At 36.8% G+C, this 24,173-nt stretch overlaps 1 protein-coding gene and 1 long non-coding RNA gene across 5 annotated transcripts in view; one reads left to right on the forward strand and one right to left on the reverse strand.

The window, feature by feature from the left end:
- The window catches only part of PARD3B (par-3 family cell polarity regulator beta), a 926,621-nt gene that overhangs the window by 686,096 nt on the left and 216,352 nt on the right, over positions 1 to 24,173 (reverse strand). The window lies entirely within an intron of this gene.
- LOC148133091 (uncharacterized) lies at positions 294 to 22,588 on the forward strand. The gene is made up of 3 exons (XR_015746450.1): positions 294 to 468; positions 13,852 to 13,948; positions 22,548 to 22,588. It is a non-coding gene; the product is annotated as an uncharacterized LOC148133091 (long non-coding RNA).

A 24,173-nucleotide genomic window follows, 5' to 3' on the forward strand; every position in this document is an offset into this window, starting at 1 on the left:
GCAATACAGTCCGAATTTAATGAGCAGATAGAGGTGAAATAAAAAAACAAACTACAATGATGAAATGTCCACAACAGAACAGGAGAAGTATTTACCAAATTCAAGGAGATAACAAAGCACAGTCTGTTGGAAGGACGCCAACCAAGATAACTTCAGACCAAAATAAAACACACTTGCTTTTGGCAACCTGTGTTCTAACCGTCTCTCTTATATACTCATCTCCCCAGCTGTAACCAATGAGGAGAATCATAGCTGCTTCCTCTCTCACAAGCCAAGTTATTGCCTTCTCCTTTCCTCCCTGTGTGTCCTAGGATGCAGAGGGGATGGGCCTGGTTCTTTCTCTGACTGCCCAGCCAGCCTCAGCCCTTCTCCAACCTCCTCCACAACCTCCGGAGGCACACCTCCACTCCCTGTCAGCTGTTCCTCCTCTCCCTCAGAGTCCGACTCTACCAAGGGCATGACAGGGTGGTGAATCCCTGAGAGATTTTGTGGTATTTTTATGATGGTTTTCTCTTTTTGGACAAATGTCATTTGTTCTTTTATTCTGGCTTTTTTAATCATGTGAAACATCCAAAGTTGTTGGAAGTCAGGCATTCTGAAAATCTATGTAAATTTTCATAATTTTATGCCCAACATGCATAAATTGAAATTACTGACAGATTTAAGAAACCTCCATTTTTAAAGAAAAATGGAGGAGGTTGTTTATACATTTCCTTAAACAAAGAGCATCACATTTGACATTAATATTTGCACATGCAATGAGAATAAGATTGCAAATTATTAATATGGCCTTTGGTTTTAATTGCATGGTGGTCTACAAACATAGCTGAACAGATATGAATAGAAAAATATATGTAATCTGATCCAAGCACAGCATTAAAAAGGTATTCATTAGCTGGACTTCCGGTGGCAAGGCAAGGACGAGCAGAGGGGCAGAAATCCGCTGTGGTTTCAGCTAACCTTTTCTTGAGTTTGGTGCGATCTTTCGGGGTGCTCGAGTCCTGGAGAGACCCGTGCCGGTGTGGGGGAACCTCGGATCGTAGGGTGGGGAAGGCAACCCCCCTGCAACGAAGAGGAAACCCTCCAGAGCCCAATGATCAAGAATAGCCCCATGTTAATGGAGGCTCCGAAGTCCTGACTGCCACCGATGTGAAGTAAAGAGTGAGTGACAGTTTGCAAGTTTGTTGGGAAAGAGAGTGATATTGTAAGAGCGTCTGTTGGGAGCCCTAAGAGAAAGCGGCCAAAAGCGAATTTGCAAGTGAAAGTGAAGGGGCTCGGCAGACAGAAGAGAGGTGGAATAACAAAGATTTAAAGAGGAATCCAGCATTAAAAAGTGACTGAAAAGATCTAGTTACCATTTGCATTTGAGCAGATCCTTTTACAACCGGAGCCAGAAAGCAGAACTAAGCTGATTGGGGAAGGGCATTTAGAACGCTGAGGTGGCTGCAACAAAGTAACAGACTTAACTGACTGAAAGGACACAATTTATTCAAACAATCCCTGGGAACCTGAGGATATTGCTCCATTGGAGGAGACAGCTTTTTTCCCCTCCTCTCGAAGGAAATCAGGACAATTGAAAAAAATTGGAAGCCTTTGAATGAGTGAGAACGCTGTTTAATCGTAGCTGTTACTCAGCAGCTTTTCACCTTCCATTTCCGGTGTGCTTAAAGTGAAAGCTCCCAAATTGAAAAGTGAAAACTAAAAATTATATTTCTAGAGCTTCTCTTTCTTTCTTTTTACTTTCCTCTTTGCGCATATATTTACTTAAAATATTCTCCCTTCCTTCCTATCAGTTGATATCATGTTATGTTGAATTATGCTTTTTCTTTGATTTTCTCTTGATAGATATGCACATTATATTAGGTTGTTAAATATTGGATTAATTAATTTAGTTAAGTTATTAATAACAAAGATTGCTATATTTTGTGTGGGAATATAGGGGGATAGTAGGAATATTGGGTATTGATTAATTAACAATTTTAGAGTTCTCTAGTTTAATATCATATTGCATTGTGTGATCATATCTAGGAATATTTAGGAATGCAACATTTTTTGTAACTAAGCTTACTTTACATTTAAGTTAAATCAGTTAAATACAGATTTATCTTATTAATTAGTTAAGAATACAGTTATTTAACAGATTGATAGACCTTGATCAATTCTAGTAATAGATTTAAGAACACTGAATGCCAATTTGGAACAATATACTTAGCATTGTACAACAACAAAAACAAATTTTACAGGAAATGACTTCTACAACTACTACAGCGTTGAAAACTGGCAGAAAGGTCAACCCCACAATAACAACTACTTTAGCAACAACTTCACCCATGGCGCAAAAAACAATAGAGGAAACACTACCAATAGAGAAGCAAACTAGCATCTCGAATGCCAACATCCAAGCAATGTTTCTAACTTTACAGGACTCATTGACAAAACTGCAAGAAACAATGACTAAAAACCACAGTGAAACAAGAGCAGATATTAATGAACTGAAGGAAGAGATGGGGAAATTAAAGGCAGAAATGAAGGCGGACATCTTTAAAGTAGAGGATAAAGTGGGAGTACTGCAACAGGCCTTGGAGAAAAATGAAGTTATAATAAAAGAGGTAGAAAAAAGAACTGACCGAATGGAAAAGGAATTAGAAAGAGTGGATGAAGATATTAAAAACATGAGTGAAGAAATGGACGACTCATTGGTCCTCCTAGAGATGGACAAGGTGGCAACTTACTTAAGATTTCAAAATGTGGCGGAATCAAAAGAGGAAGACCTGGAATACTTGGTGGCAGAAATACTGTCCGGCCTTTTGAAGAAGGACAGAGATGATATCCAAAAAGAGTTTGATGAAGTTTACCGGGTCAATACAAATTACGCAAGACGACACAAATGCCCCAGGGAAGTTCACATACGATTCACCAGAAGATGTACCCGTGATATGATATATAGAATTTCTAGAGATAAAACAATAACGTATAAAGAAAAAGAGATTATAATTCTTAAACAGATTCCGAGAAGAGTAAGGGAACAAAGGCGCGATTACAAATTTCTGGCAGCTTATTTAAACCAAAAAAGAATTACATTCAAATGGCTTATACCAGAAGGGATGCTAGTGTCGTGGAAAGAGAGGAAAATTAAAATAGACACCGTGGAAAAAGCTCAGGACTTTTATGAACGGATGGTGGGCCCGCAGAAGCAAAGTAGTAGGGAGGAATCGGAGACAAATTCTCAAGAAGAATACGGTGGACATAAAAATAGAATCAGATCTGTAGGGAACCAAGAGGACACTCATTCGCAACAAAAGACAGAAGGAATCACACAAACACAAACGCAAGGAGAAACAGGAGCTGTTACACGCCAAAGAGCAAAACAGAACTAAATAAATGGGAGAAGAAAAAAAATTACTATCAATAAATATAAACGATTTAAATTCAACGAATAAAAGAAAAAGGATATTAACTAAATTAATCAAACAAAAGGCTGATATAACATGCCTACAAGAAACGCACATAATGAAGAAAGATGAAAAATATTTAGAATGCCCAAAATTAGGAAAGTTATTTACCACACTAGCAGACGAGTGTAAAAAGAAAGGAATTGCAGTATATGTAAAAGAGGATTTAAAAGCAGAGCCAATATGGTCGGATTTGGAAGGAAGGACTCTGGTTTTGCAGATCTGGATTAATGACATCCCAATTCTTTTAGTAGTAATTTACGCCCTGAACGGGGACCAAAAAGAGTTTTTTAAACACCTATACGGAAAAATGGTTGAATTGCAACAAAAAAACATCTGTATTATAGGGAACTTCAATTCTATTGTTGAATATCAAAAAGACCACAGCAACGGCGGGAAAAATAAAAGGGGAAAAGAGAGCTCCCTAAGATTTGCAGGGAAATGATGAAAGAGCTAAATTTGACAGATATATGGAGAAGACTACATCCTGGAAAAAAACAGTTTACATTCTATTCAAATCCCCACCAAACATGGACACAGATAGATATGGCATGGATGAATGGGGAAATAGCAAACGAAATAAAAGAAGTGGAAATTTTGCCCAATGAATGGGCAGACCATAACCCAATTCAGATAATATGGAAGGGTAGGGCAAAACCAAAGAAAAGATGGACGTTAAACACTATTAATAAAAGAGAAAGAATAGATCAATAAATTAAAGGAGGAATTAAACTTTTTTATAAAAGAAAACAATAATGGAGAAACTACAAAACAAAATATATGGGATACAATGAAGGCAGTAATAAGAGGTATAACAATCTCTTATAATGCCAAGAGAAATAAGGAAAAATATTCCCAACAAAATAAACTACAACAAAGAATTAAGGAGCTAGAAACTCTACTACAGAATACTCCAAAAGATACAAAACTGCAAAACCAGATAAGTATAGCTAAACATAAATTGAATTTAATCGAACAAGAGAAAATGATTACAAATTTGAATTTGACTAGACAAACCTATTTTGAACATGCCAACAAGCCAGGAAGATGGCTATCTTATAAATTAAAAAAAAAAAAAGAAAGAAAAGAGAATGATATACCAGTTAATAGATAACAAGGGAGATATATACCAGGAAATAGAACAGAAAAAAGAAATCATTCATAAATACTTTGAAGATCTATACAAAAAAGAAGAGGTTAGTGAAGATAGAATAAGGAACTATTTAGATGAAGTTAAAGATGAGGTAATTGGGGAAGAAATGGCAGAACTATTAAATAAAGACATTACTGAATCGGAATTGAAATCAGCAATAGATAACCAGAAAAATAACAAAACCCTGGGCCCAGATGGAATCCCAGGGGAGCTCTACAAGGGAATAGTAGAACAAATCGGACCATTTATGTTGGAAGTTTTTAATGATGTTTTACTAGCAGCCAGGATACCGGACTCATGGAGGGGGGTGCTGATTTCGCTGATCCCGAAGGAGGATACAGATCCCAGATATATAAACAATTACAGGCCGATTTCACTCCTAAATACTGATTATAAAATATTCACTTCTATTATAGCAAACAGATTAAAAGGATTGCTAAACTTGTATATACATGAAGATCAAAACGGATTCCTTCCAACTAGGCAAATAAAGAATAATCTAAGAATAGTATTAGACGTACTAGAATTTTATGAAGCCCACCCTGAGAGACAAGTAGCACTCATGTTCCTAGATGCAGAAAAAGCTTTCGATAATCTGAATTGGCAATTTTTAATTCAAAAAATTTATAATTTGAATCTGGGTACCAAATTTGAAAATATTATAACAACCATCTATGACACACAACAAGCCAATATAATAATAAACGGGGAACACACCCGCCCAATAAAGATAGAAAAAGGAGTGAGACAGGGCTGCCCACTCTCTCCTCTGCTCTTCATATTATCATTAGAGACATTATTAACGCGAATTAGGTGAAATTCAGATATAAAGGGATTAACGGTTAAGAAAGAGGAATTTAAATTGCAAGCATTTGCAGACGACATGATTTTCTTCATTGAAGAACCAATAGATAGGGGACTAAAATTGATGAAAGAACTAGAGAAATTTGGAGCAGTAGCAGGACTTAAAATAAACAGGAAAAAAACCAAATTAATGACCAAAAATTTAACAGAAAAACAGAAAATAGAATTAGAAGAAACAATGGAAATACAAGTGACAAAGAAAGTGAAATATTTAGGAATTCGGCTAACACCACACTGTAAGTCACTTAAAGAAAATAATTATGACAAATTGTTACATCAGGTAAAGAAAGATTTAGAATCATGGAGTAAACTTCAAATTTCACTATTAGGTTAGATTGCCACCATTAAAATGAACATTCTCCCCAAATTTCTATACATATTCCAAACGATCCCAATTAAATTACACAAAAAGTTCTTCGAAGAACTTAACAAAATAACCCTCAAATTTATTTGGCAAGGGAAAAAACCCAGAATAAATGTAAAAGCAATGCAAGATATGAAGAGCAGAGGAGGGTTAGCAGTCCCAAACTGGGAGTTATATTATATGGCCACCTCGTTAATTTGGTTGAAGGACTGGGTGAATTTAACTAATAAAAGAATATTATTTCTAGAAGGCCACGACTTACAAAGGGGGTGGCACGCTTTCTTATGGGACGTAGGGAAAACCAGTCAAAAATATTTTCATAGACATTTAATTAGAGACGCGCTACTAACAATTTGGAAGAAAATACGGAAAAAACATTACATAAAAATACCAATATGGATTTCAACAATGGAGGCGATGATTCACCCAAACAATCTGGAAATTACTAAAATGATTAAATATAAAGACTTATTGGACCCACGGACTTCCGGTTTGTCGGCTTCGCGAGCGGCAGGGATTCGCGACACTGCACGATCCCTGCTGCGCTAGCCGTTTTTGGTGCTCCGATCCGGACAGGTTTGGAGCTAAGGCTGCCCTGCAGGGGCGGCTGAAGATAGGGGGGATCCGGAGAGGGGTTTGGGGGTGTTGCAGACCCCCTCCCCGGCCGGCAGAACCCCCTTTTCCCAAGACGGTGCAGCGGCGGTCTGTAATGGCCGCCACAAAGAAGCCGGCAGCTGGGTAAGAATGCGCAGGAGGAAGAGGAGAAAGCCTTTGAGAGTGAAAGTTTTCTTGGTTAACCCAGGACTCTAAGACATATTTAACACAATTCCCGGAAATTATGGCTTTTTGAATGATTCTTTCCAGAAGAGAAAATAAGCGGCAATTTTGAGGTGCTGAAAGGAAAGTTTACTCTCCTTCCCTACGGAATCAACAAGTGGATACTGAGAAACCTGTTTTTTTCAGGTAAAAACTAGCTCTATGTGATAAGTGGGAAGGGAGAGGACAAAAAATATATTTATACGTTTAGATTTTGTTGGAGGAGATGCCTTAAGGATTTGAAGACTGAAATATATTCTAATAAGGCTTTAAGATACAGATTTGGACTTTCTTTTTTTTTATTGATATTACCCCAGGAAGAGAAAGTGAGAACTTTGTCTTGGCTTGGATTGATTGAGGACTTTGGGATTGTTCTATTTTTTTTTTTTTTGAAATATCTTGGTTGGTGCAAGAAGAAAGAGGGGGAAAAAAAAGAAAAGAAAAGATTTATAATGGTTTTTTTTGCTGAGGAACTGAGAAAAGAATATGAGCAAACAAAAATAGATGGTAAAGATGGTGTGAAAGAAGCTTTCCTTTTTTTAGAAATGGCGCTTGCTAACTATCAACAAACACTACAACAGATGGAGGAAGAAGAGGAAGAGGAAGAGGAAGAGGAAGAGGAAGAGGAAGAGGAAGAGGAAGAGGAAGAAGAAGAGAAGAAGAAGAAGAAGAAGAAGAAGAAGAAGAAGAAGAAGAAGAAGAAGAAGAAGAAGAAGAAGAAGAAGAAGAAGCCATCTTTAATGAATTTCAAAATTTAACTAAGAAAGAAGGAAGAAAGAAAGGAAGGGAAATGAAGGACTTAAGATTTAAAAAAACACTCAAGAAAGAGAAAAATAAGGTGCAAAATCAATATAATGATAGTAAACAAAAGAAAAAAGGAACACAACAGAGAAGGGAAGCCAGTAAGGCAGAGGCTAGGAGAAGGGGGGGTAGAAAGGTCTGGTGGGGGAAGAAAGAAAGGGGAAAGGCGGAGAAAAGCCACAAAGTTTTGAAATCAGATGGGAAAAGAGGAATCTTTTTTAGGGACAAAGGGTAAAGTACAATTTCTTTAAAAAAGATTTTGCAAGGTACATAAGATGGTATTGTAGCATTTGTATCAGAAATAGAAAATTAGAATGGTTTAAGAGTTAATAAGAGATTAAAATGTTGAAATGTTACAGTAATGATTGATTTTAAAATTTAATAAAATATTAAAGGGAATGTTTAGAATATTGAGTTTTAATTAAAGAGTTTAATATGACTATGGTATTGATGTTATTATAAAATTATTATTGTAGTATTTGTCTTTGGAAAAGGCAATGGGAATGTTATAAGATTCAATATTTAGATCTATTATCTAACTATGTATTTAATCATTTTGGATTTATTATTTTTTTTTATTAAAAAAAAAAATAGTAGATAGAATGTACCAAGCAGAATCAGATTGGGTATTAGGTGTTATTTTAAATGTTAATCTAATTAATTTAGGGGGAAGATAGAAAGGCATCATACTCTGATTAGTGATTTCAGGAGAAATTCTTTTTTTTATTATAAGGAATGAGACAGAGGGATAATAAAGAATGGACAAAAGATACAAATATAATGACTCAAATTAAGATGGATTAAATAAGATAGAATTAAGAAGAGTGAAATGTGTGGAGAAGCTAATATAGAAGACATAGAATGGTAAATAAAATAGGTAATGACATGTAAGATAAGCATGAATATAACTGAAGTCCATGTAGAGAGAGGTACCTGGGGCCAAGTTACTTTCCTAAAAGATTTTTTATATGTTTGTGTGTTGTGTGTTTATGTTTCTGGGAGAATTAATAAAACCTTGTAGAAATATAGAATGAGAATAATGGTAACCAAGTCAGAAAGAAATAGATGAAATAATAATAGTGAAATTGAATAAGAGTAAAGAGAAGTAAAGAGAAATTGGATAAGAGGTATTTGTATGCTCATATGGAAATGGTTTAAAATAGAATTATATTGTATAAAATAAGGTTTTATTTGACTTGTAAAATTTATAATGGAAAAAGGTTTAAGTATGTAATGGTTAATGATGATTTGTTTGTCTTTAAAATTAATAAAATTTGTTTAAAAAAAAAAAAAGACTTATTGGACCCACAAGGAAATTTGAAATCGAGGCAGGAAATTCAGGACCAGGGACAAAAAATTGATCAATGGGTTTACCTTCAGATTCAAAGTAGGTACAAACAAGACAAGAAAGAATTTGGAATTAACAACAAACTTCAACAATTAGATAAAATTTTATTAGGACCGGACAAAAAGAACATAACAAAATTTTACAATTATTTACTAGGAACAGAATTAGAAGAAGAAATTGTAAAAGGGAATATGATTGCGTGGAGTCGGAACGTAGGACGTAGTATTACACTAGCGGAATGGGAAAAAGTTTGGGGCAGGAATAATAAGATCACAAAATCGGTAGCATACAAGGAAAATCTTTATAAAATGTTTTATAGATGGCATCTCCCTCCTTCGAGACTAGCGAAGATGCACCCCAACATGAGTCCATATTATTGGAAATGCAAGAAAAAAGAAGGAACCTTTTTCCATATGTGGTGGACATGTACAGAAACCCAAAATTACTGGAAGAAAATCAAAACGTGGTTGGAAGAAATTACAAAAGAGCAGATTGAATATAAACCAGAGTCCTTCCTACTAGGGATCTTTGACAAACAAATTTCCAAAAAAGCTAAATACATAACAATACACATCTTAACCGCGGCCAGATTAGCCTTCGCTCAATACTGGAAACAACATCAAATTCCACCAGATGAAGTGATTATTGATAAAATTTCAAAATGTGAAGAAATGGACAAACTGACTTTGGCACTAAAAAACAAAGATACTTTAATATATTATGATAGTTGGAATTGTTGGTATAATTGGATTGATCAAAGATAAATTATATACCATAAGGCATAAGAGGAAGTATTAACCTATAATAATGAGATAGCGATATATGTATAGAATAGGTGTGTGTATATGACATAAATCAAAGGCTATGAAAAAAGATCTTGCAAACTGTAAAAATAAGAATGCTTTTAACTTTTCTTCCCTCTTCTTCCCTCTTTTTCTTTCTTTTTTCTTTCTTTTCAATCTTTTCTTTCTTTTCTTCCTTCTTTTTTTCTCTCGTTTATTTGAGTATGTATCATTGGTTGTTTTTAATTGTAAAAACTAATAAACTGTTTTAAAAAAAAAGGTATTCATTAATAAGCTTATGTAAACAGTAACGTTTCCCAAAACTTTGTAGAAAGCAGGTATTTTCAAATTATTCAGATCCCTAAACAGATATTATTGGATTGCTCAAAAATGAGTATTCCTCTTCCGGTTGCAAGGCTTCGGCAGTGGCAGGAATCCGCTTCTCTGCGGGTCCCTGCTGCGCTCGCCGCTGAGGTACCCCCGATCCAATTGGATTTGGGGGTTGTCGCTGCCCTGAAGAGGCAGCGGAACACAGAGGAGATCCGGGCAGGGGTCTGGGGATATCGCACCCCCTTTCCCCAGCCGGCTAGACTCCTTTTTCCTGAGGTGGTGGAGCGGCTGTCAGAGATGACAGCCACATAGGAATCTTCAACCGGATAAGAGTTGCGCAGGAGGAAGAATCAGAAGTTTTCTTGGCTGAACCGGGACATTAAGATACTTTTAAACACCCTGGAAACCTGACTTTTGGATTGATACATTTGTTTCCAAAAGGAGTTGTTAAAATGGCGAAAGTGCTGAAGGAAAGTTCACTCCCCTTCCTTATGGAGAAAGCAAATGAGCACTGAAAAACCTGCTGCTTTAAGGTAAAAACAAGCTCTTTGTTATAAGTGGGAAGGAGAGGACTAAAAAAAAAAAAAGCTTTTAAAACTGGTTGGAGGAGACGCTTTGAAGATTATAAGACCAACAACTAATTGTAATACGGCTTTAAAATATATTTGGGATTTTGCCCCAGGAGGAAAAGTTGCAAAGAGAAGAAGAGGAAATAATTTCTGGCTGTTTGGATTGTTTGATAACTTTGACATTTGCAAATTACCTTAAGACTAAAAACATCTGGGTTGTATTTAAAAATTTACAATGGCACTATCTCTGGATCAACTAAAAATGGAATATGAAAAATTAAAAGAAACAGAACCAAATGGCAAGAATTCATTGGGAGCTGTCTTCCACTTTTTAGAAATGGCGGTTTCTACATACCAGCAAATACTTGATGAAGAAGGAGAAGGAGAAGAAGAAGAAAAGGAAGCCATTTTTAATGGACAAAAAAAATTGATTAAGAAAGAAAATAGGAAGAGAGGGAGGAAAAATGAGAATTTAAGATTTAATAAAACAACAAAGAAAAAGAAAAATAAGGTGAAAAAAAGGTACAATGTTAGAAAGCAATTGAAAAGAGAATTACAACAGAGAGGGGAAGCTAAAAAGGTGGAGGTTAGAAGAAGGGGGGGCAAAAAGATCAGACTGGAGAAGAAAGGGAGGGAAAAGGGGGGGGGAAGCCACGGTCTGGAACAAGATATTTTTTTTAGAGATAAAGGATAAAGGATGTATAATTTAACAAAGATTCTGCAAGAGTACATAAGATAGTATTGTAGTATTTGCATTTGAAATAGTCCATTGGAATATTATAAGATTTAACAAAATATTAAAATATTAAAATGTTTTATAATGATAGATTTCAATATTTACCGTATTTGCCGGCGTATAAGACGACCCGGCGTATAAGACGACCCCCCACCACCATCGGAAACGCCCTCCAGAAATCCCCGGGGCTGCAGCGGCAGGGCAGAGTGCCAGGGGCCGTGGGAAGAACAGGAAGGCTGCAGCCTCGGGCGGAGCGAGGCGAGTGGGATGAAGCGGAAGCGACGCAGGGGATCCAGGAAGCCAGAGGCGCCTTCGCTGCGTCCAACAAGCATCCGAAAGCCGGCAGTGGATATACCGGCGTATAAGACGACCCCCCCACTTGGAGGCATGTTTTTTGGGGCAAAAAAGTCGTCTTATACGCCGGCAAATACGGTAATAAAATATCAAAGAGAATGTGTAAAATGATTAATGTTTAGTTATACTATTAATAGAATTAGAATTAGAATGGAAATTATATATTTAATTATATTATAAGTTTATTATTCTTTTTCTTTTCAAAATGCAACATGTAGAATGTACTAAGCAGAATCAGGATAGAAATTATGTATTTTAAGTGTTACTTTAGGGAAAGGCATCACACCTTAAAAGTGATTACAGGGGAAATTCTTTTGCTAAAGAGAAGAGATAAATAGATGATTGGAAAAGAACAGACAAAAGATACAAACATAATGATTCTGAAATAAGATGAAATAAACAAAATATAACTAAGAGAGTGAAAAGAAGGGAAAAGTTATATAGAAAATATAGAATGGTTAATAAGATATGAATGGTATATAAGGTGAGCACGAACTTGATTTAGGTCTGTCAAAAAAGATGTAACCCGGGGCTAAGCCACTTTTCAAAAGAAGTTTTATGTTTTGGTTAGCTATGTTTTGATTGTGAATTAATAAAACCTGGGAGGAATAAAGCTAAAGGGAGAGAAATTTGGAAAAGACATGTATAAATAATAATTAAGAAGGTTTTATCTTTTTATGTTTTGTTTTATGTTCTGTATTTTGTGTGTTTATGCTTGATGGAGAATTAATAAAACCTTGATAGAAAGAAATATAATTGAATAAAAGTGAAGGGAGAAATAATGAGAAATTTGGAAAAGATATATATGTGTTTAAATGGAAATGTGATAATGTGGAACTATGCTTTAAAAAATAATGCCCTTATTTGCCTTGTTAAAACTTATAAGTAATTTTTGAGAAAGGAGGTTTTATACTTTGATGTCTTATGTTTTGTTTGTCTTTAAAATCAATAAAATTTGTTAAAAAAAAAGAGTATTCCTGTTTATATTATAACAGATGTTACAGTCTCTACAGACAATTCTCGAAAGTGTCACTACTATGACAAACAACTGTTCCATCTCTTCTAGTAAGGCTTTATTGTCGTCTAGCTGACAAGAAGTATTTTAAGCCTCTGCTAGGTGAACGTTGTGACTGTGAAAACATTGGCATATTCAGGCTGGTAATAATTGTAGCACTTAGCAGAATTAAAGATAATTGCTTACATTCCTATTTGTTTTATAATGCCCTTTAATTCATACCCGCCTCAATTTCAGGAAATAGATAGTGCAGATATTTTTACATGTTCTACTTTTAAAGCTATGATAGCCTTAGACATGCTTTGCCACCACCCATAAGTAAGGAAAATAAAAGCAAAAACTAATCAGGTAAAAAAATAGTTTGTGTTTCAATGTTCCAAGCAAAGATATAAACTCTAGCATAGATAAACCAATTTTGACCTGTTTTTGCTTCTTGCATATATAGTAATTCAATTTAGATTAATAATATTTGCAGACTTACTACTCTGGCAAAGGACTCCTATATCAATTCAGATTATTTCAAAAGCACCAACATAAAATGCTATTTGTTCTCCTTTTAGTTTAGTTTTAGCTCTTTGTTTATCTCTGTACTTCAAAGCATTTTCAGCATCTGACAACTATTTAAAATTAAAACAGAAAAAGATGCCAGCCTCAATCTGCTTCACTTTGGAAGGCATTTGAGCCTTAGTTCAGATGTAATGTCTTATGAAGCACCTTCCAAAATGCATAAAGCATTTCATAAAAGGAAAAAGAGAAAAGGCAGCTCAATATTTTTTGCTTATATTGATTTATTCAATAAAGAATCTCCCAAATGTGGTTCAAAACTTGCACGTTGTTTTCTAGCATCCTTCCTGCAGTTTTTCAGGGAAGATCATCAACTTCACTGATCCAAACTCAATCCAGAGTTGTGATCTTTAGCAAGCTGAAATAGCAGAAAGAGACTGAAAGAAAACAAGCTTAGACACCTTGGAAACATCAACATAACTGATGTAGTCAGCTACTACACAACCTGTTGAATTTATTTCTTGCACTGTGGGGTATGTATTTAATCACAGTAAATACACAATTGGGTGTTTAAATTTTATCCATCTTCCTAATTATTTATTACAAAGTCTTAAATGGTCTCCTCTGAAATTAGTATTACAGTGAAATAAAACCTTGCTGATTTTAAAAAATGGCTCTGCTCTTCAATTAATTAAATTCTAACCTCGTCTTAGCATTCATACCCAACCTCTGACTTATACATGCATGTTACTGTTTTTTAAAGATTCATCAGTTTGTCTTCTGGAAAGTCAACAAGTTGTGAATGACAACCTCTATAAGATTACAATTATCCAAGCCTTCTTCCATTGCAATGATTTGAGGTAAATGTTCAAGATGTGCTCTCAAAATTCCAAATTTGGTGCTCACCAGCTACAACAGATTAGAAAATCCTATAACAATTTTGATATAAAAATATAAGGTTGAAAGGAACCTTGGGGGGTCTCCTAGTCCAGTCTTCCCAGTGCAGGAATTCTCATACCATCTCAAACAAAAGGCTGTTCAAATTATTTTTGAAACCACCAGTGAGACACCCACAACTTCAGGAGGCAGATTATCCTAATGTCTAATAGCTTTCACAGTTCTCCTTATTTCAAGTTTGGATCTCCCACCATAAGGTTTTTAACCCATCAATGTTTGTCTTACCACTGTATGCTGTAGAGCAGAGGTGTCAGCCTTAAAGATTTTCTTCCTTTGCTTTGCATCTTGTGGCTGTCATAAGTAACGGGGGGAGGAGGGGGGATATGGTTATGGGAAGTGAGCTGGAGGTGTTACAAAACAGAACTGTATAAATTTGGGGGGGGAGGTTCTTGCTTAGGCTTCTATCCTATGCTATGCGCAGCCGCAACTCTTTATCAAAATATATCAAGGTCAACGGACAGAGGCCTTACACTTGGTTAAAAAGCAATTTTGGTGGCCTACCTTGAAAAAGGACATTGAGACTTATGTGGCTAGCTGTCCTATCTCTGCCTCAGCCAAACGGCCTCCTGGTAAACCAGCAGGCTTACTACAAAATGTGGCTAGACCAACTGCTCCACGGAAGGAAATCTCTATGGATTTTATAGTGCAATTACCTGAAAGTGGGGAAAATACAGTTATTTGGGTAGTAACAGATTTCTTTTCCAAACAGGTACATTTCATACCTTGTCCGAAAATCCCATCAACGAAAACTTTGGCTAAACTGTTTATTTTACATATCTACAGGTTATATGGGGTTCCTGAACACATAATCTCAGACAGGGGTTGTCCAGTTTACCTCAAACTTTTGGAAGGAGTTCCTGAGTTATTGGGCTCTGCCCAGGGCTTAAGCTCCGCCCACCACCCACAAACCAATGGGGCTTGTGAGAGAACTAACTCGGTATTGGAACAGTGTTAGGGATATACACCCTAGCAGAACCTGCACGGCAGTCAGGCAGGCAGGCAAATATGTGAGACAAACGTTATTGTAGCTTACACTCAGTAAAACAGATACAATGTACTAGTTAAATAGTTTATTCCAGTAAGATTTTTAGCATAGTCAAACAGTCCATATATCATACACTAGTTCAGTCCGTCCGGGGATTAATCAGTTGCAAAGTCCAGTGTCGAAAAAGAGGTCAGTAAACTTATAAATATCAGTCCAGTAATATATCTCCTCGCAGTAGAGATATGAAGAAATCAAACCTCCTTTCTTCCTTCAGCAACAGCAAACACGCAGTTATCACACCATCAATCCATCATCGTCAGCAAGCAATCCAGTAAGCCAGCCAATCAATCAAGTTCTCTTGCTCCCTCTTATGGTGATTTACAGCCGCACCCAAAATTACATGCTTTGCAATTAAAGTGACACACACATAAATTCACTATCATAGTCTATATATATATTATTTTACCCAAACTACGTTAGGTAACCTATGTTATTCCTAACAAACAGTATCTTAGATGTTATATAAATTATCAGCAAGATGATTGGGCTGACTATTGCCATTTGCTGAGGTGGCATATAACAATTCAGTACATAGTAGTACTGGGTTTACTCCATTTAAAGTGGCTTCAGGACAAGACTTTGTACCCATACCCGAGCTTCCACAGGAGAAACCTAACATTCAGTCATTAGATGAATGGATAACACAGCTCCAGCTTACCTGGCCAGTTACCCGTAAATACCCATAAAAAATTTGCAGATAAAAAGAGAACTCCACAAAAACCATATCAAGTTGGTGACAAGGTCTTTTTATCCACCAGATATTTGCAGACCACACAAAAGTCAAAAGTATGTTGGACCTAAGTATGTTGGACCTTTCCCAATTGAACAAATTGTGAACCCTGTGGCAGTCCAACTGAAATTGCCTAAAACCCTCCGATGGATCCACCCTGTTTTCCATGTTAGTTTATTAAAACCTGAACATACCTCCGACTTGAGACCGACCCAGGTCAATGCCCCCGTGCCATTGCTAATTGAAGGTGAACAACACTTTGAAGTTAAAGAAATTTTGGATTCTCGAAAACAAAGTGGTCGACTCCAATATTTGATTGTTTGGAAACATTTTCCTCCTTCCCAGTCTGAATGGGTGAATGGTAAGGATGTTAGGGCTCCTAAGCTTATCAATGCATTTCATACTAAATATCCTGATAAACCCTAAAAGATAGTATTATGGTGTTACATGTATATTGTCTGTTATCTTCTATTTTTATTTTTTATAGGACTAATGCCTCTTTCGCAGGAGAGCCGAATGTCAGCCTTCAAGATTTTCTTCCTTTGCTTTGCATCTTTCGGCTGTCATAAGTAACGGGGGGAGGAGGGGGGATATGGTTATGGGAAGCGAGCTGGAGGTTTTACAAAACAGAACTGTATAAGTTGGGGGGGAAGGCTCTTGTTTAGGCTTCTATGCTAAGCTATGCGCAGCCGCAACTCTTTATCAAAATATGTCAAGGTCAACAGACAGAGGCCTCATCACTACCTGGAGATGCCCACATGATGATATACATAACTTTTAATTGGATGAGCCAATTGAACTATTGGGGGTGGGAACGTTGCCATGACTTTGTATATGTGGTTTACGCGCTCATTTTCTCAGATTCAGAATTCTTTTGTTGCTACCACTTGATTTCCAGTAAAAGATATCTTTTCTCTAATTAATGGAGTCTAAGTATTTCTTTCTTGGATTTTGAATGGAGCACCAGCTGACAAGAGGTGTCAATCTTGATTTCATTGAGGGCCACATCAGGGTTGTATTTGACCTTAGGGACGCAAGGGGGACGTGGCCAGGTTGGGCATGGGCAGCTCAATGTCACTCATGTTGGGGGCACCTGTGGTGGCCTGAGAGCTCTGACAGCTGGCAGCTCCAGGCTGGGCAGCGTTTCGGCTTTCCCAGTTGGCTGCGCCTCCCAATCCCTGCCTGCCCTTCCTTTCCTGCCACAGCTGGTGGCAGAGAGGAAGATGCCAAGTTGAGCCACCACTGTTCGGCCCCCTCCCCTAGCTCGCATCTCACTCTGCCTGGATTTGCCTGCCACAGTTGTCAGCAGATGAGGATGGCAGGGGCTGTGAGGTTGCACCATCCAGATTGCCCCTCTCCTATCCGCCCACCCACCTGTCAATCTTGATTTCATTGAGGGCCACATCAGGGTTGTATTTGACCTTAGGGACGCAAGGTCAGGTTGTGGCAGTGCCTAGCCTCCCAGCCACCCCCAGCCCTCTGGAATGGCAGTGGTAGGGAACAAGGGATCACCTGGCAGCAGGGAGGGAGAGGGAGAAGGCACCTGACCTTTCTTCCTCTTGCAGCTGTGTGCCCTCCAACTGGTATGGACAGCAACTATGTGTTGCCAGTGCTTCTGCTAGAACATCGAGGACATTGGCTTCATTAAGGTGAGGGGGAGGGCAGCTGTGTAGGTCCCAGCTGTGCGCTTTTAGTTGCCCACTGCCACCGTCAGCTGACACCCCCTTCATTGCCAAGAGTTTTCTGGCAATGCCCATGACATCTCCTGGCTCTAATGGTCATGTGCAGGCTAGGAAGTAAATGTGAAAATGTGTGTAATGTCATTAGAACAGAAGTTATAGTTAAATGTATGGCAGAAAGTGGAGTCTGGGTGTGTGGGGTTGAATGTGTATAATTTTATGTACATACACATACAGTATATATAGTACCTAATGTATCTTTTTGTGTGCCTATACACACTCTATACTGTGTAACATATGGCATATATACAGAGGATTAAATAACGTATTTTGGATGTTCAGTAGTATTAAATAAATAGAGAGGGAAATTGTATCTTGTTTAGGCCTTTGAGACAAGTGGCTGGGAAGCAGGATCGAGTGTGAAGAATGACGTCTAGTTGGTCATGCCCACCCAGTCACATGCCCATCCAGCCACGCTTACCCAGTCAGTCATTAGGGCAGAGAGCTGGTTGTTAAATTATTTGAATCCCACCACTGGGTGTAACCCATCCTGTCCAGGAAACCTGAATTCATTCAAAGCAGCTAAGTGTTCTCTCACCAATTTCTTGCCTATTTTGATCTGCAGCATGGGCAAGTCAGGGTAGGAATTAAACAATTCAGCCTTCTCCCTGTGCCCATCAATATCTTGCCATTTTAACCAACCAGTGGTCCAACTGTTTCCTTGACTTTCCTTTTATTCTATACAGACCTAAAGAACATCTTTATGTTATTTTTGGCTTATACTGAGTCTTAGTCTTCCTGACTTTATTTTGCAGACTCAGGCTATAAAACCAATTGTTTAAATTTAGATTACAGAACGCAATACATTAGGACTTGTATCAATCAACACGCCAGAGGAGTTATTGCTTTGATGACTACACCAATGATTTAAATCACGTTTTACACATTTATTCAGAGATAGGCTATGAGACTGTATTGGTGTGAATTGTTTAAAATTCAAAGATGGTTAAAAAGCACTGCCCTTCACACATTATAAAATATATTTTCCACACAAGATTAATTTTTCTTATAGGAGACATTACAAGATATCAATCTGTCCCCCAAATGTATCTGTTTTACATCTTTTAGTTTTTGTAATTATTATTTTTGTAGTCTTTGCTACAATTTTTGTTTTTAATTGACTGTAGCCCACCCTCTTCATGTTGCTCTTTGACCCTAATAAAGGTTGGATTTGATCAGCTATTCACAACATGCCCCCAAACCAATAGTTCTTACTTTTCTATTTTCTATTAAGCTGTCATCTAAAAGCTCAAATAAAATAGGAAAAGAGACAATCCAACAAGAACTGTAGAGATTACAGAAATAAAATCAGGTCATGAAAAGGACAGAAACTATTAAACTGTACTTTGATCTCTTCCTGCTTTGACTTTACCTCAGTTCCCCAAGCCAATGAAATCAGTAATGCTGAAGTCATAAAATGCATCCCATTAAAGCTCACCTTTTTACTTAAGCTGAAAATTTTATGTTTATATTTACCACAATTTTGCCATTTAAAAATAACAAAATGTATGTTATTGCTGGCTAGATGAAAGATATAAGAAAATTAGGTTATGAGATATAATTAATTATTTATGCTGAGGGGTGGGAGGGGGAAGCTGTTCTTAATAAGAATTGGAAAAAGTCATGCATCTTCTCTCCACTCTATCCAGCAGATGAAAATTGCAAGAGAGTTTTGGCTTCTACAGTACATCACAGCTACTACTCCAAATCTAACTCCCTCCAGATGTCCCTGTGATCATTTAATCAAACATCAAAAGCACACTCTCATGCTGAATAGAAAAAAAATTCATACATACAATCTCACAGTTTAAATGCACACAGTAGCAACCGGGCTTTTGTTATTATCAGCATCATTTTAAATGTACTATCTAAAGTAAGAGTCTGCTAGAACACAAATGAGTCATTAATGAAACAACCTGTTATCTCTTAAATTATAGAACATTCTTCCACATATCTCAACATCTGTTTTTCACAACGCAATATCCAATGTTCCAAAAGACCACTTAAAGTGGGGTTAGATTAATTTTTATTATAGCCCACAGTAGGTTTCTTTAGATGCATACAATAGACAATAGATACATACAAAGGACAAAATGTATCTTTAAATTTTACCAGAAATATTTGTGCAGGCAGGCAATACTTTCTAATCTGATTAGACTAACACTGCCAAGAAAAATGATTCCATTGTTTTGAAAAACAGACACAGAAAAACATATCAGACTCTTAACTACTGCGTAATTGACAGCTGGAGATACATATTCTATAACTAATAACTCACTGGGTCAAGAACCACTCCATTCACGTGTATAATTTAATAGCATAAAATTTAAATACTATTTCAAAGACCATTTCCCCCCCTCCTTTTTTAAATATATGCATTATAGCTTTAGGATTTTTAAATGAATGGTGTTCCTTTATCTCAAATACAGACTTTTGAAATGCAACACTATGTCATTTGTCATATGTAAAAAAATGCAATACTATTAATTTGGCTGGAACATGATAGATGTTACACTGTTAAAACACTGAAACATAATAGCCTATAATTTAAAATTAAAATTAGCACTATAGGAACAATTAGCATTTGGCCTTTCTCTTTTCCTTTTTTTATAAAGAAACTTAAAATACACCAAACAATGGGTTAACTAACTTTTCAAGTTATTTTTTTCATGTCCAAAACACATAAAAAGAAATATGAACATTCTTTTAACTATAATTCCAAAGTAGATAGAGTTACTAGATTAGAGTTACTCTAATTCATTACTATATACAGTGTTTTAGCAGAGGTTCAAGAGCAACATACCAGATGACAGGTATGTTGCCTTAAGATGTAATATATTTTAGAATTTGCATGGGTACTCAAGACTCCCTTCCTGATTTGCATGTACTTCAAGTTGGTGGGAGGTAGACAACTTATTTGTTTACTAGTTAATTCTTGGATCACATATCCTACCTCACATAGTATAACATGAACATATCTGAGGTAAAACCTGGACTTTGGCTGAGCTTGTGTTATACCTGTCAAAACGTATCTAAAATTCTTAGTATATCCTTATACTGTTAGCAGGGAATGCTTCATGTGTGATGAGTTACAGCTAAGGTTAGTAATTTAGAGTATTTATTTATTAAATTTATATGCCACCCATCTCTCCAATGAAGCCATACTAGACGGCTTAAAGATTATATAAAGATATATAGAATACAGTTAAAATTTAAATAAATGTAAATAAATTTATGTAAATTAATAATTTAAACTATGCAAAAAATTAGGAACCAAAATATGAATGGTACAGAGATGAGGTCTTCTTACCCCATCAACCACTTCCAGCAATAAGTGGCCCCCTTGGGGCCCTAATACAACTGGCAAAACCAGGTTTTAATACCCTTCCAGAGGGCCAAAAGGGTGGGTGCAGTTCTCACCTCCAGTGGTAGAGTATTCCAGAGATGGGGCCACAACTGAAAAGGCATTTTTCCTTGACCTCAGCTGCTGAAATTTCTTGGCAGAAATTCCATTAAGAGGTCTATAATTCAGATTATACTTTCTCTACTAATGTAAATATCTATAGCACATCTGGCAAGTGGCATAGTAGGTTTAGATCTTATCTCCTATTCTCTTTTTCTTATCTCACATCACTAATTTTCTTGACTTAATTTTTCCCTGTGTTTGCTTATCTCAACAAGGAATAACATGAAGGATATGTGTGACATGGTATGTGAAAACTGGTATTGGGGATCCATGTAGGTCCCATACACATTTTTGGAAAATGAATGTGAATGTAACTATATGCCAGAGTTTTGAAATGTATTTACTTTTCCCACACAAAGTAAATACTGAAGCTAATTGAGTTAGAAAGTGTCTTGGGGCTTAGCTTCCTACTTCCTTCTGGCAAATTACTGCTTCTCATCTATTCATGTCTCCCACAACAGTCATTTTGTGATGATTATTTCATTTTGTGCTAGACTCAACAGTGCTTTTAATGCAAGTGTAGATTATCAAAGTTACAAAATGTGTAGTGGGCATCCAAGATCACATGGGTGATCTTGGATGCCCAAAGTACAGCACATGTAAAAACTAGAAGCCAGTTTGCTTCTGGGTCCAATTCAAGGTGAAGGTTATGAACTTTAAAGCCAGGTAAGAGATTCAGATTATAGTTGAGAACTGTTTCAGTCCCATTAACTCAGCCCATTCCACCTGGCCAGGTAGCAAAGGCATGTTGTGCATCCCGTCACTTAAAAGAATTCCAGCTGGTGGGGGCCAGGAAGTGAGCCTTCTCCGCCATTGCCACTGTCCTGTGGAATATTCTCCATCCAGAGGTGAGGTGGGCAGGCATAAAAATATGGCTCTGCAGCTATGCTTGGGGCTCACAGAGAAGCATGCAGCCATGAGACTAGTTATGCCCTGAAAACCCTCCCCTTGCCTTTTAATTAACTCGAATATTAATTTCTAATATATCCTTGCTTTTTTAAATTGTAAATTTTATATACTGTCTTTTATGTTTTAATATTATACATTACTCAGAGTCCCTCTGAGATAAATGGTTTTAAAATTTTGATAAATATAATAAATAAAATATCCTCCATTGATTAACAGGTTAACTTATTCTATGTAAAAGAAAAGTCAAGATTGCCTACAGCCAGTCCATGGCTATATATAATGTATAGGTCACCACCACTACCAATTTCTTGCATTCCTCTAAAAGTGCTAAAGGAGAACTCCTTGTATTGTAATAGTTAACTGATGTGCCAAACCTGTTTTCAGGAACAAAATATTCTACTTCCTACAGCAATTTGACTCTTCTGAAACTGTTTTTCAAATGTTATTAAGAATTGAAACAAAATATTTTGGAATTCTCTGGAACGTTCAATTCCTAAAATGACTTAACCCTAAAATATTTTTCGACATATCTTACTGCATTTTTATACATGTTAAATTAATCCACACTCATGTTCAAGTTAATTGAAGCAATATTTATGTTCATATCTCAAAGGAACACAAGACCTGAAGCTTATTAATCTTGCTGAATCAAGACAACTAGATTGAAAATGTTTCATGCCTGAGCATGTAACAACATAATTTTGGTAAGTACTGAGTGCAAATTGTTTATTTTCACTTAGACTATATACGCAATTTGATTGACAAATTTGTGCAATTCGAACTTCCAATTAAGTTGTTATATGTTGGAGATAAATAACTAAAAAGTACAATAGAGATTTAAGTCCCTACTGACAATTCTGCTAAAGCAAAAGTTTTATGCATTTTTTGCCTACTATAGTTCACTATAAAATAGCTACTTCTAAAAGTGTTTAAGAAATGTTAAAATTACTCCTTAAAAATTGTTTAGGAAAGAAATATTTTACTTTTTATTTCATTTAAAACCATGAATATATCTGTCTCTTTGGGCAGATTATGGAACTATGAAATACTTGTTCAAGTGCTTGACTCTCTCCATGGACCCTTCCAGGAAATAGACCTCACTTGGTGATATTCTTGGCAGTAACCATTCAATTGCAAAGTAATTTTGCAACAATGCCACTCAAAGTGCTTTTTCAAAAGGCAACTGGACTTTTCCTTAAAGACATTTAGCTTCTCATCCAAGAAGCTTGTCAGAAACCTTCCTTCTTTCTTTCTTTCTTTCCTTCCTTCTTTCCTTCCTTCCTTTCTTCCCATCCATCTGTTCATCTATCCAGTTGTATATATCTGTCAGATCCGTGTAGCTGCCATTCTTCAATGGAAGAAGAAGAGGGGTGGGGTACAACTGGCAAAACAAGTAATCCTTTTTGATGTAAACTAAATATCCTAACTCTTGTACTGATTTACAGCTGTGGACTGGAGTTTCCGATGCCTAGAAACTTGTCACCTCTTGGAGAGATAGCAAGAGGAGAAGGGGCCATAAAAATTCCAGCTCTGAAAGATATTTCCTGGGAATCGCTTCTCAACTACATTCACAGGAAAGGGAGGGAAATTAACATGTTGCTTCTTGGGGACTTCCGGTTGCAAGGCTTCGGCGGCGGCAGGAATCCGCTTCTCTACAGGTCCCTGCTGCGCTCGCCGCTGATGTACCCCCGATCCAATTGGATTTGGGGGTTGTCGCTGCCCCGAAGAGGCAGCGGAAGACAGAGGAGATCCGGGCAGGGGTCTGGGGATATCGCACCCCCTTTCCCCAGCTGGCTAGACTCCTTTTTCCTGAGGCGGTGGAGCGGCTGTCAGAGATGGCAGCCACATAGGAATCTTCAACCAGATAAGAGTTGTGCAGGAGGAAGAATCAGAAGGAGAAGTTTTCTTGGCTGAACCGGGACATTAAGATACTTTTAAACACCCTGGAAACCTGACTTTTGGATTGATACATTTGTTTCCAAAAGAAGTTGTTAAAACGGCGAAAGTGCTGAAAGGAAAGTTCACTCCCCTTCCTTACGGAGAAAGCAAATGAGCACTGAAAAACCTGCTGCTTTAAGGTAAAAACAAGCTCTTTGTTATAAGTGGAAAGGAGAGGACTAAAAAAAAAAAAATCTTTTAAAACTGGTAGGAGGAGACGCTTTGAAGATTATAAGACCAACAACTAATTGTAATACAGCTTTAAAATATATTTGGGATTTTGCCCCAGGAGGAAAAGTTG

This window comes from Notechis scutatus, chromosome 1 (assembly GCF_049901735.1).
Source record: "Notechis scutatus isolate UNSWTSFEM ecotype Mainland chromosome 1, rNotScu1.2, whole genome shotgun sequence".
In the NCBI taxonomy this organism is placed as follows: domain Eukaryota; kingdom Metazoa; phylum Chordata; class Lepidosauria; order Squamata; family Elapidae; genus Notechis; species Notechis scutatus.